This window comes from Coregonus lavaretus (genome assembly GCF_964263955.1).
Source record: "Coregonus lavaretus genome assembly, chromosome: 39".
Taxonomy (NCBI): Eukaryota; Metazoa; Chordata; class Actinopteri; order Salmoniformes; family Salmonidae; genus Coregonus; species Coregonus lavaretus.
The window spans coordinates 24177719-24190726 of record NC_140026.1 but is presented as its reverse complement, the minus strand read 5'-3'; positions in this window follow the sequence as shown (position 1 = coordinate 24190726).

Here is a 13008-nt window from a genome sequence, read left to right as displayed (position 1 = left end):
TTGCTCTTTACATGCATTTTCCATGGTTGTATTAATGTTAGCCAAAGTGCTCGGTGCTATTACTCATGGCTCTATTACTCTAGTAAAGAGACCCATTTCTGTAACTTTTTATTTTCTTTCCTATCAATTTAAAATCTCTCATCGTTTTGAAACATGACCAGATCCCCATACTAAGCCGCTCTTTCCATGGGATGCATTGCAGGTCTAGTACAAAATTGTATGCTACTATACTGTACATCCAAATTACAAAGTGTAATACCGGTATTCAAAGGCTAGCTCAGAAAGGTCATAGCTCTCATTCCAACTAACCCAACCAGCTCCAGAAGCACAATCCTTCCACACTACTGGATGGATCCCCATCCAGACAGCCAGAGAGAGGGGCTCACCGCTGGAACCCTCCCCAGGGTGTGATGCACTTTTCTCTCATACATAACACCTAACTCAACCCGTGCCTGGTGCCAGCCAAGCCATGACCTCAGGCTACACCACATTAACCCCCTTCTATTGTGGATTTACCGGCGCTATCCGACTGAGCCGAAATAAAGATGGTTCACCGTGACTATAGACTACTGTAAATCCCGAGCAGGTGAAGAAGTAATCTTGTTATTTATGCCGTGGATCCTTGGCCTCTGGTTCATATAGATGGTTGTCTAGTGAATAGTTTTGACTCATGGGAACCAACTTTTACAATGAAGACTTTTATCCATATACACTCGGATGGATCCCATGGGTTTAGAAGGCTGCCAGTGTAGAGTTAACAGATTAAGCACAGCCTCACTGACAAAAAGCTTCTATATAAAATATTAAAGGAAAAGTTGGCTTTTTTACAACCAAATCTCTTTTTGATGTAAATGGCATTTTATAGAAAGGTCCCGACACTTTTTTAGCAATTTCACTTATTTTTGAGAAACTTAATGCAAACAGCAATTCATTGCCTCATCCTCATTGTGCAGTACGGGGGCTCTGAAAAAATATGAACAAATGCTCCAACAATACCCAAATACATCCTTTTAGAAATGCAAATGCTCTCAGTATAGTGATGAAGGTCTTTAGATGTTGTACTCATGACATTTCGAGAAGCTCCTCAACCCCCTGGAACTCCCTGGAACTAATTTGCCAGTGAAACAGTTTAATCCATGACTCGCTTCTGTCTCTTTCTCTCTCCCTCTCTCTCTCTCTCTCTCTCGCTCTCCACATTTTATTGAAAATCCTTCTTTTGGGGAAAAAGCTGTGGGTACAGTACTTCCCACCCATTTGGAATAATATGAACCGTTCAAAACGATCAGTAACACAGTAATACACGGATCCATGTAAAGTGTTGTAATATGTCCTCATCATTGTGTTAACTTTTCATTCAGCACTCATGTGAACAGCCACGTTTTCGGCTGTATGTATGGTTTGAGTTTCCGCCTGATCAAGGTGCAAATTAGCCGAATAATGCGTAGCCGACAGGATGGGAAAGCCGGATCGGCTGCCAATGACCTCATCTGAACATGATGACCTGGCTAAGATTCTGTTATAAACCATCTCTCTCTCTACCAGTGATGAAAGAAGATACAGATAATGCCCAACCAAGAGAAAATACAGAGATAATAATAAAAAATAAAAAATAAACAAAATCTCGTAAACGCAACCAAAAACGTCAAACATAATTGTCACTCTTGCAAATGCACGCCCACAGCAAACACTGCACGTGTCTGCACTTCCAAGTCTCTTGGCAGGAAGGTCACATTCCAATCAGGAACATCATGGAGTTCTATGGCCACCGCCCCCACTCATATTTGTCAATAGTGGAATGTGGCCCAGGAATTGAACTTGAAGTCAGTGATTGATGTGTCAGGATGTTACATCCCTTGCCTGTGGGAACAGGAACAGCCGTGCTTTGTTATGATGGGATGTGTATGTAGGAACACACAGTCACACACACACACATTGCATGTCTGTGGTAATGCAACATACATAACTATGAGTTAAGTCAAAATATGAACAATTACATTTATTGGTCCCTATGTGGAGGTGTGGAGTGTGGGAGTTAATGTGTGCTTACCTACATGTGTTTTCCTGTCTCTATAGATTGTGTGTGCGTGTGTGTGTGTATGCCTGCATGTTTCTGTGTGTATGGATGTATGTGTGAGGGTGTGGGAAAACCCCTCTTCTCTCACTGTGTTTAGATGGACAGATTCTGTTGGCTGGGAGTTCCTCTCCAGCCCCAGAAAGTAGACATGGGGATTTCCTGTAATGTGCAATTTCATTCGTGCACAACTGGAACTCTTCTTGGCAGCTATTAGCTGCCTGCACTCTCTCTTTCTCCAACCCCCCTCTCCTCTTTCTCTCTGTGCCCCATCCTCTCCCATGCCAACTTTCCCTGTCATTTTCTCTCGCTCTTTCCTCTCTCCCTCTGTTTCTCCTGCCTGCAACCTAGTTTTGTCTGTCCCTCTCACCTCACTTGTCAGTGTTTGTCCCCTGCGCCCTCTCTTTCCATCCCTTGCTGTCTTCTTTGTCAACTCTTCTCCTCCTTCTGTCTTTCCATAGTCTTCCCTCTCTCCTCTCTCTCCCTCTTTCCCCCTTTCTCCCATTCTAAAACAGGCCCAGGCCTGTGGTGGTGTTAGCCTTCCAGCTGTGCTGTCAGCTTTAACCGAACCTCTCTCCATTGATGTCATGAGTGACCCCTTTTGACCTGGCCACTACCCATAGCTGACAATGGAAGGCAGGTCCAAGGGTGGAACAAGCATGTTTCCCAGGTTGAACGGCAGAATGGAAAACATTGTTTCTCTTGCCAAATTACCAATGATGTAACCTGTGATGGTTGATGATTCACTGGCTAATCCTTCTTTCATTGTCAGAGACACATAAAGTCATTCACATCTGCACTAAGCCAATGTCTTGTAATACAAAAAACATGCAAATTAAGGCAAACATGCAGACAAATTCTCTTTTAATTAATCTCCCCATCCAAATGATGTGTATGAGATCATTGTCTTCCTTTGTTTCTCTGTCCGTATCAAACAGGAAAGCAGGCTGAGCGCCAGCAGGGTGGTTTTCACAGCTTTGTCTATATGACTCGGTAAGAGGAGTAAGTGTTTGATAGCTCTCTCTCAACTTTAATGGTTCTCAGAGAAGGCAGTTGTTTAATCATCCTTTTTGAGCACACACCCTATTCACTAATAATCCATAGGAGGATGAGACAACATTTAACAAATAAATGCATTAAGTGTGTGTACAAGTTTGTGTGTGTATAGAGCGCATGTGCACTTTACTGCATGTGGAGTGTGTCTAAAGTGCCTGGTGCCACAGGGAGTGCGGTGCCCCCACAGCTCTCTAGGTCGTTCTGGAGGTGAGGGCACAGCTGTAGTGCGTCAGCCCCAGCCAGAATCGATATCACGGGGAATTCCTACCGAGTGTCCACCCTTCACCTTTCATACGAAAACCACTCAGGAGTATCATTACCCCTGAGGGCTCCAACCACTGTTTATTTGGCAGACAAGGTTTCCTACAGATGAAGGTCTTAACTGAGGGAGAAAGATAGTGGGGGGAGAGATGTAGGGGGGGAAAGAGAGGGTGAGAGGGAGAAAGAGGAAGAGGAAGAGAAAGATAGGGAAAGAAAGCGAGAGAGAGATAAAGAGAGGGAGGTAAAGGGAAAAGTGGAGTGGCAGCCCTCCAAAGATATTAGCAGAAGTATGGGTGGCAGGCAGAGCAGGATGGTGGGAACAATCCTTCCTCATCATTCCTCCCACATTTACACCATTCAGCTGTTCACCTCCCTGGCTGTGTCCCAGTGGTTTCCTTTCCTCTCCCCTCTCTCTCCTTTCCTCTCCCATCTCTCTCCTTTCCTCTCCCCTCTCTCTCCTTTCCTCTCCTCTCTTTCAGAAACACTGATGGGTGAATGGACTGGATAGGTTCCCACCACAATGATTTAATGTATCCATGAGCCTTCACAGATCAGTGATCATGATTAGAGCCATGAGTTTTTCCTGACCACGTAACCTGACCGGGAAAAACTCTGGGCCCTAGTTATAGCCTACAACTATAGTTACTCTACAATTATTAGGCTTTGGGTTTTCCTAGGGCTCTTCTCATGGTATTATGTGAATGAGTTTCCCCTTTAAATGAGCACTTGGAATCTGATCCAACAACATGAGATAAAGGAGAATATTGGAATGCTAATGTACTGCACTAGTGGGCTGAAAATCCTCTTGTGATCTCTCTTGTCCATTCTTTCCACTCCAAAGAAGAAGAAGGGTTTTTTAGGTTCAATCCCTTCTGGGCTCTAGTGGTCTATCGATGACCTTCACACTGAAACAGATGGAAAGATATACAGTACTAGTCAAAAGTTTGGACACACCTACTCATTCAAGGGTTTGTCTTTATTTTTACTATTTTCTACATTGTAGAATAATAGTGAAAACATCAAAACTATGAAATAACACATATGGAATCATGTAGTAACCAAAGAAGTGTTAAACAAACCAAAATATATTTTATATTTCAGATTCTTCAAATAGCCACCTTTTGCCTTGATGACAGCTTTGCACACTCTTGGCATTCTCTCAACCAGCTTCACCTGGAATGCTTTTCCAACTGTCTTGAAGGAGTTCCCACATATGCTGAGCACTTGTTGGCTGCCTTTCCTTAACTCTGCCGTCCGACTAATCCCAAACCATCTCAATTGGGTTGAGGTCGGGGAATTTTGGAGGCCAGATCATCTGATGCAGCACTCCATCACTCCTCTTCTTGGTAATATAGCCCTTACACAGCCTGGAGGTGTGTTGGGTCATTGTCCTGTTGAAAAACTGATGATAGTCCCACTAAGCCCAAACCAGATGGGATGACGTATCGCTGCACAATGCTGTGGTAGCCATGCTGGTTAAGTGTGCCTTGAATTCTATATAAATCATAGACAGTGTCACCAGCAAAGCCCCCCCACACCATCACACCTCCTCCTCCATGCTTTACGGTGGGAACTACACATGCGGAGATCATCCGTTCAACCTTCATGTCTTAAAGTAAAGATGGACTGTTGTTTCTTTTTGCTTAGTTGAGCTGTTCTTGCCATAATATGGACTTGGTCTTTTACCAAACAGGGCTATCTTCTGTATACCCCCCTACCTTGTCACAACACAACCGATTGGCTCAAATGCATTAAGAAGGAAAGAAATTCCACAAATTAACTTTTAAGAAGGCACACCTGTTAATTGAAATGCATTCCAACTACATCATGAAGCTGGTTGAGAGAATGCCAAGAGTGTGCAAAGCTGTCATCAAGGCAAAGGGTGGCTATTTGAAGAATCTGAAATATAAAATATATTTTGTTATATTTGTTTAACACTTTTTTGGTTACTACATGATCCCACATATGTTATTTCATAGCTTTGATGACTTCACTATTATTCTACAATGTAAAAAATAGAACAAATAAAGTAAAACCCTGCTAGCTCCGGCCCGCTAGCACGCGCAATCAATAGCCGTGCCTCCTGCTCGCCTGTGCTTTAGCAGCCTACGATCTGCTCCCGGACTTACTTAGTGCTGTTCACTGGACCTTATGATCACTCAGCTACACAGCTAATGCCTGCTGGACTGTTCCTTTACACGGTACCCCATCCTGTTTATCTGTTATGCCTCAGCCCAAACTTCCGTCGCCATTACCAGTTGTTGTCTTAGCCCTCTCGAATAACACCTGTGATTGTGTTATGCCTCTCTCCCTTGTCAATATGCCTAGCCATTTGCTGTTTGGGTTAGTTCTTATTATACAATTTCACTGTAGAACCCCAAGTTCAGCTCAACCAGCCTCAGAGAGCTCCTTTGTCCCACCCCCCATACACGCGGAGACCAGCTCAATCGGTACCTCCAGTGATGCTATCTCTTTCATAGTTACCCAATGCTTGGGTGTAACTCCACTGTACTCATATCCTTCCATATCCTTGTCTGTACAAAATGCCCTGAATCAATTCTACAACGCCCGGAAATCTGTCCCTCTTCTCTGTACCCAACGCACTAGAAGACCAGTTCTTAAAGCCTTTAGCCGTATCCTTATTCTATTCCTCCTTTGTTATTCTGGTGATGTAGAGGTTAACCCAGGCCCTGTAGCCCCCAGTATCACTCCTACCCCCCAGGCGCTATCATTTGTTGACTTCTGTAACCGTAAAAGTCTTGGTTTCTTGCATGTTAACATCAGAAGTCTCCTCCCCATGTTTGAGTTATTCACTGCGTTAGCACACTCTGCCAACCCTGATGTTCTAGCAGTGTCTGAATCTTGGCTTAGGAAGTCCACCAAAAATTCAGAAATGTCCATTCCGAACTACAACATTTTCCATCTAGATAGAACTGCCAAAGGGAGCGGAGTTGCAATCTACTGTAGAGATAGCCTGCAGAGCTCTATCATACTATCCAGGTCTGTGCCCAAACAGTTTGAGCTTCTACTTCTTAAAATCCACCTTTCCAGAAATAAGTCTCTCACTGTTGCCGCTTGCTACAGACCCCCCTCAGCCCCCAGTTGTGCCCTGGACACCATATGTGAATTGCTTGCCCCCCATCTATCCTCAGAGTTCGTACTGCTTGGTGACCTAAACTGGGATATGCTTAACACCCCGGCCGTCCTACAATCTAAACTAGATGCCCTCAATCTCACACAAATCATCAAGGAACCTACCAGGTACAACCCTAAATCCGTAAACATGGCACCCTCATAGATATCATCCTGACTAATTTACCCTCTAAATACACCTCCGCTGTCTTCAACCAGGATCTCAGCGATCACTGCCTCATTGCCTGCGTCCGTAATGGGTCTGCGGTCAAACGACCACCCCTCATCACTGTCCAACGCTAATTTACCCTCTAAATACACCTCCGCTGTCTTCAACCAGGATCTCAGCGATCACTGCCTCATTGCCTGCGTCCGTAATGGGTCTGCGGTCAAACGACCACCCCTCATCACTGTCCAACGCTCCCTAAAACACTTCAGCAAGCAGGCCTTTCTAATTGACCTGGCCTGGGTATCCTGGATGGATATTGACCTCATTCCGTCAGTAGAGGATGCCTGGATGTTCTTCAAAAGTGCTTTCCTCTCCATCTTAAATAAGCATGCCCCATTCAAAAAATTCAGAACTAAGAACAGATATAGCCCCTGGTTCACCCCAGACTTGACTGCCCTTGACCAGCACAAAAACATCCTGTGGCGTACTGCATTAGCATCGAATAGCCCCCGCGATATGCAACTTTTCAGGGAAGTCAGGAACCAATATACACAATCAGTTGGGAAAGCAAAGGCTAGCTTTTTCAAACAGATATTTGCATCCTGTAGCACTAACTCCAAAAAGTTTGGGGACACTGTAAAGTCCATGGAGAATAAGAGCACCTCCTCCCAGCTACCCACTGCACTGAGGCTAGGAAACACTGTCACCACCGATAAATCTAAGATAATTCGAGAATTTCAATAAGCATTTTGCTACGGCTGGCCATGCTTTCCACCTGGCTACCCCTACCCCGGCCACCAGCTCTGCACCCTCCGCTGCAACTTGCCCATGCCCCCCCCCCAATTCTCCTTCACCCAAATTCAGATAGCTGATGTCCTGAAAGAGCTGCTAAATCTGGACCCCTACAAATCAGCTGGGCTAGACAATCTGGACCCTTTCTTTCTAAAATTAGCCACCGAAATTGTCGCAACCCCTATTACTAGCCTGTTCAACCTCTCTTTCGTATCGTCTGAGATCCCCAGAGATTGAAAAGCTGCTGCGGTCATTCCCCTCTTCAAAGGGGGTGACACTCTAGATCCAAACTGTTACAGACCTATATCCATCCTGCCCTGCCTTTCGAAAGTATTTGAAAGCCAAGTTAACAAACAGATCACCGACCATTTCGAATCCCACCGTACCTTCTCCGCTATGCAATCTGGTTTCCGAGCTGGTCATGGGTGCACCTCAGCCACGCTCAAGGTCCTAAACGATATAATAACCGCAATCGATAAAAGACAGTACTGTGCAGCCGTCTTCATCGACCTGGCCAAGGCTTTTGACTCTGTCAATCACCGCATTCTTATTGGCAGACTAAATAGCCTTGGTTTCTCAAATGACTGCCTCGCCTGGTTCACCAACTACTTCTCAGATAGAGTTCAATGTGTCAAATCGGAGGGCCTGTTGTCTGGACCTCTGGCAGTCTCTATGGGGGTGCCACAGGGTTCAATTCTTGGGCTGACTCTATTCTCTGTGTATATCAATGATGTCACTCTTGCTGCTGGTGACTCTCAGATCCACCTCTATGCAGACGACACCACTTTGTTTACATCTGGCCCTTCATTGGACACTGTGTTAACGAACCTCCAAAACGAGCTTCAATGCCATATAACACTCCTTCCGTGACCTCCAACTGCTCTTAAACGCTAGTAAAACTAAATGCATGCTCTTCAATCGAACGCTGCTTGCACCCGCCCGCCCAACTAGAATCACTACTCTCGGCGGGTCTGACTTAGAATATGTGGACAACTACAAATACCTAGGTGTCTGGTTAGACCGTAAACTCTCCTTCCAGACTCACATTAAGCATCTCCAATCCAAAGTTAAATCTAGAATCGTCTTCCTATTTCGCAACAAAGCCTCCTTCACTCAGGTTGCTAAACACGCCCTCGTAAAACTGACTATCCTACCGATCCTTGACTTCGGCGATGTCATTTACAAAATAGCTTCCAACACTCTACTCAGCAAATTGGATGTAGTCTATCACAGTGCCATCCGTTTTGTCACCAAAGCCCCATATACTACCCACCATTGTGACCTGTACGCTCTCGTTGGCTGGCCCTCACTACATATTCGTCGCCAAACCCACTGGCTCTAGGTCATCTATAAATCACTTCTAGGCAAATCCCAGCCTTATCTTAGATCATTGGTCACCATAGCAACACCCACCCGTAGTATGCGTTCCAGCAGGTATATCTCACTGGTCATCCCCAAAGCCAACACCTCCTTTGGCCACCATTCCTTACAGTTCTCTGCTGCAAATGACTGGAACGAACTGCAAAAATCTCTGAAGCTGGAGACACTTATCTCCCTCACTAACTTTAAGCATCAGTTGTCAGAGCAGCTTACCGATCACTGCACCTGTACACAGCCCATCTGTAATTAGCCCACCCAACTACCTCATCCCCATATTGTTATTTACATTGTTATTTATTTTGCTAATTTTCACCCCAGTATCTCTATCTTCTGCACATCTATCACTCCAGTGTTAATACTAAATTGTAATTATTTTGCGCTATGGCCTATTTATTGCCTTACCTCCATAACTTACTATATTTGCACACACTGTATATAGATTTTCTATTTTGTTATTGACTGTACATTTTGTTTATTCCATATGTAACTCTGTGTTGTTGTTTTTATCGCACTGCTTTGCTTTATCTTGGCCAGGTCGCAGTTGTAAATGAGAACTTGTTCTCAACTGGCTTACCTGGTTAATTAAAGGTGAATTTAGTTTTTTACAAATGAGTAGGTGTGTCCAAACTTTTGACTGGTACTGTAAGAGGAGCTCCGATTCTTTATGTGAAGTCCACAAGTCCATGTAATGTAAATGTAATGTCATGTGAAATTTCATCATCCATTTTAATGATATTAGACGAGCTGCTTGAGAAATTTTAGAGCGTGCATATTAAGATAGGATCGTACTGTGAGACCAACATGGAGAAGAGAGTGTTTGAATTTGAGAAAAGTATGTTCTTTAATGCCAAACTGTCAATCATAATCAAAACTGGCGGCTCCGTGTTATGTAGAATGTGTTTATAACCTTTTATCTCTGTCAAAATATGTCACTCTCGCCCTATTTATTCAGTAACAAATTATTCAAATCTCTTCCTCATATGGTCAGTGGCTGGCCATAGCCTGACATTCTGGTCAGTTTAATCTGTGTGTGTGTGACAGTTTACTGGGCATGAAAAGTAATGTGGTCAGTTTTGGTCACCCAGGACACAACCATCATCAGGCAATGGAGCAGTGAAGTCTAGACTGAGCAGTGAGACATGAGGCAGGGCAAAGTGCATGCATCTTCCTTACATATCCACAAGAGGGCGGTGTGAGTCCAAAAATCTTTAGGCTACTACATGGACACCTCAGTCATTTGTAACATGTATGGCTGTGGGTACGCAGACCCACAAGCCACTGTGGCCCCTCATGATGAGTTCAATTTTTTTGTGGCCCCCACCCCCATCAAAGTTGCCCATCCCTGGTCTAGTGTTTAGTGCCACTGACCATGACCTATGTCAGAGATCTGTATATAATGACGAGATGCACATGTCTCCGGCCTTACAATAGGAGCCTTTGTCCCAAAAGCGGGAAGGCAGGTGACAAGCTTAGGTCTGCATATCAAGGCCATAAATTGCATTGGGCTTATTTTGGACAGGTTTTGATTGGCCCTCCTGTAGCTCAGTTGGTAGAGCATGGAGCTTGCAACGCAAGGGTTGTGGATTTGATTCACATGGGGGGCCAGTATGAAAAATGTATGCACTCACTAATTGTAAGTCGCTCTGGATAAGAGCATCTGCTAAACGACTGAAACGAAATGTGAATTCTTTGCATACCTCTTGAGCAGTCTGTATCTTCCTGACTGGTAGTTATTTTTTCTCTGCTAACATCTGGGTAAATGATTGAAAGGAATGTTTGTCTTATTCAGTACATTTAGTAATTGCTTGCTTTTCTAAAGTCTACCAACCTTGCCAGCAGGTATGCCAGCTAAGATCGTTAGACAAGCTAGCTACTCTAACTTGGTTGATAGCCTGAAATGTCTTCTTGGTAGCTAGTTATGAGGTTGAGAGACTGGGAACCTATCTGGGCTAGCTAAAGCCAACTTCATAAAATTGCTACAGATATAAGATCTTAATTTGATCACCCTGTTGCAGGAGAATTTGCTGTGTATTTGAGTTTTAAAAAGGCTTTTGACATTTTTAAAATTTCCACTTTTAAATTACAGACTTGACTTTCCCTTACAAAAAAATGTATCAACCCCAATGTCCATTAATTATAATTCAAATAATAATTCACGTTTGCTATTGCTGCAGGATTATTTTCCTGCTGTAGCAAACTGGCTCAAATTAAGATCCAACAACAGGACAAGGGGGAACGTGCCCCTGTGCCCCCCTATGGGCATGACGCCTCTGTTGGAGGTGCTTGTACCCAATGGACCCTTTTGTGCGTGATGCACGCTGATATGTCGCACAATCAACGTGATTCAATTCTCGAAATAGCAGGATTTTGGATGTAAAAACTTTCATTCATTCATTCATTCACAAGAGCAAAAAAATGTGGCAACGCCCTATTGGTTCCTGGATTAGAGTAGCCTAGACAAGATTATTGGCTAAAAGATGTTCATGTGATATACACCCAATTAACAGCAGGTGCAAAGTGAACCTCATCATACTCTCCTGGTTTAATTTGTCCAAAAAGCTTCAGACTTTGGTGGTGCACATGTTTTAGAGGAGAACAATTATGATTATTATATTGGTTTCATTGAAATGTTCAGTTGCACCACAAACGCTATAGAGTACAAAAATATGAGTCATAATACCCATAAAACCTAGCGGTCAAACAGGGACATTTTGCCCATAGGGGATTTTAGAAACACTTAAAATAAGGGCTGTGTTTTGTGTAGGGTTACCCTAGCATGACGTTTTGATAACCATGTAAATCTCTCTCGGACAAGGTGACTTTTATCAATATATTCATCTGTATTTACCCCCAACAAATGAAATGCTAATTAGCTGCTAATTTGGCTATCATAAAGAACTACAAATGCCATGATGATCTGGACGAGTCTGCCGAATTGAGGCAAAGGTAAGAATCTCTGGATAAACTATCTAATGTTAGCTAAATGTAGCAATGAAATAAATTGGATACATTTATTTAAATTGAACTGTTAGCAAAAGTGCCAGCTAGAGATGACGTGCAGAAATTGCAGGGATTTGTAGTCTTGCATGACGTCTAAGTTGATGATATTTAGCAATTTTCGAATCTGAGAGTAAATAGAGCTGAATATATTGATAAAAGTCACCTTGTCCGAGAGAGATTTACATGGTTATCAAAATGTCACACCTGGGGTAAGCTTACACGAACTACAGCCCTTATTTTAAATGTTTCTAAAATCCCCTAAGGCAGGGGTGTCAAACTCATTTTAGCTCAGGGGCCACATGGAGGAAAATCTATTCCCAAGTGGGCCGGACCGGAAAAATCATGGTATATATAACTTAAAAACAACAACTTCAGATTGTTTTCTTTGTTTTAATACGATCAACATACAACATAAAGCTGGAGCCTGAGGACAGTGTGTCCAAAATAGTACAAGCACAACATCACTATTAATCATAAAACACGTCAAGTTTATTTGAAAATTCTAAAGAAAAAGAACACAAACACACAATGCCTCAGTGATTAACAGAACTGTTTCACAGATCACAGAACTATATCAGGGTGTCATTTCTCAGGCAGAAATGTAGATAAAAATAATGAAATCCTGTTCCCCAAACAAGTGCAAGAACCACAGAGTCAAGAATAGGTTAAATATACAAATAAAATAAAATCAATTAAAAACAATAGCACATCAACATAAAAACATATAAACATAAAGCTGGAGCCTGAGGACAGTGTCCAAAAGCACAACATCACTATTAATCATAAAACACCTCAAGTTATTTGAAAGTTCTGAGGACAAAGAACACACAAACACACAATGCCTTAGTGATTCACAGAAGTATATCACAGATCACAGAACTATATCAGGGTGTCATTTCTCAGGCAGAAATGTAGATAGAAATAATGAAATCCTGTTCCCCAAACAAGTGCAAGAACCACAGAGTCAAGAATAGGTTAAATATACAAATAAAATAAAAACAATTAAAAACAATAGCACATCAACATAAAAACATATAAACATAAAGCTGGAGCCTGAGGACAGTGTCCAAAAGCACAACATCACTATTAATCATAAAACACCTCAAGTTATTTGAAAGTTCTGAGGACAAAGAACACACAAACACAC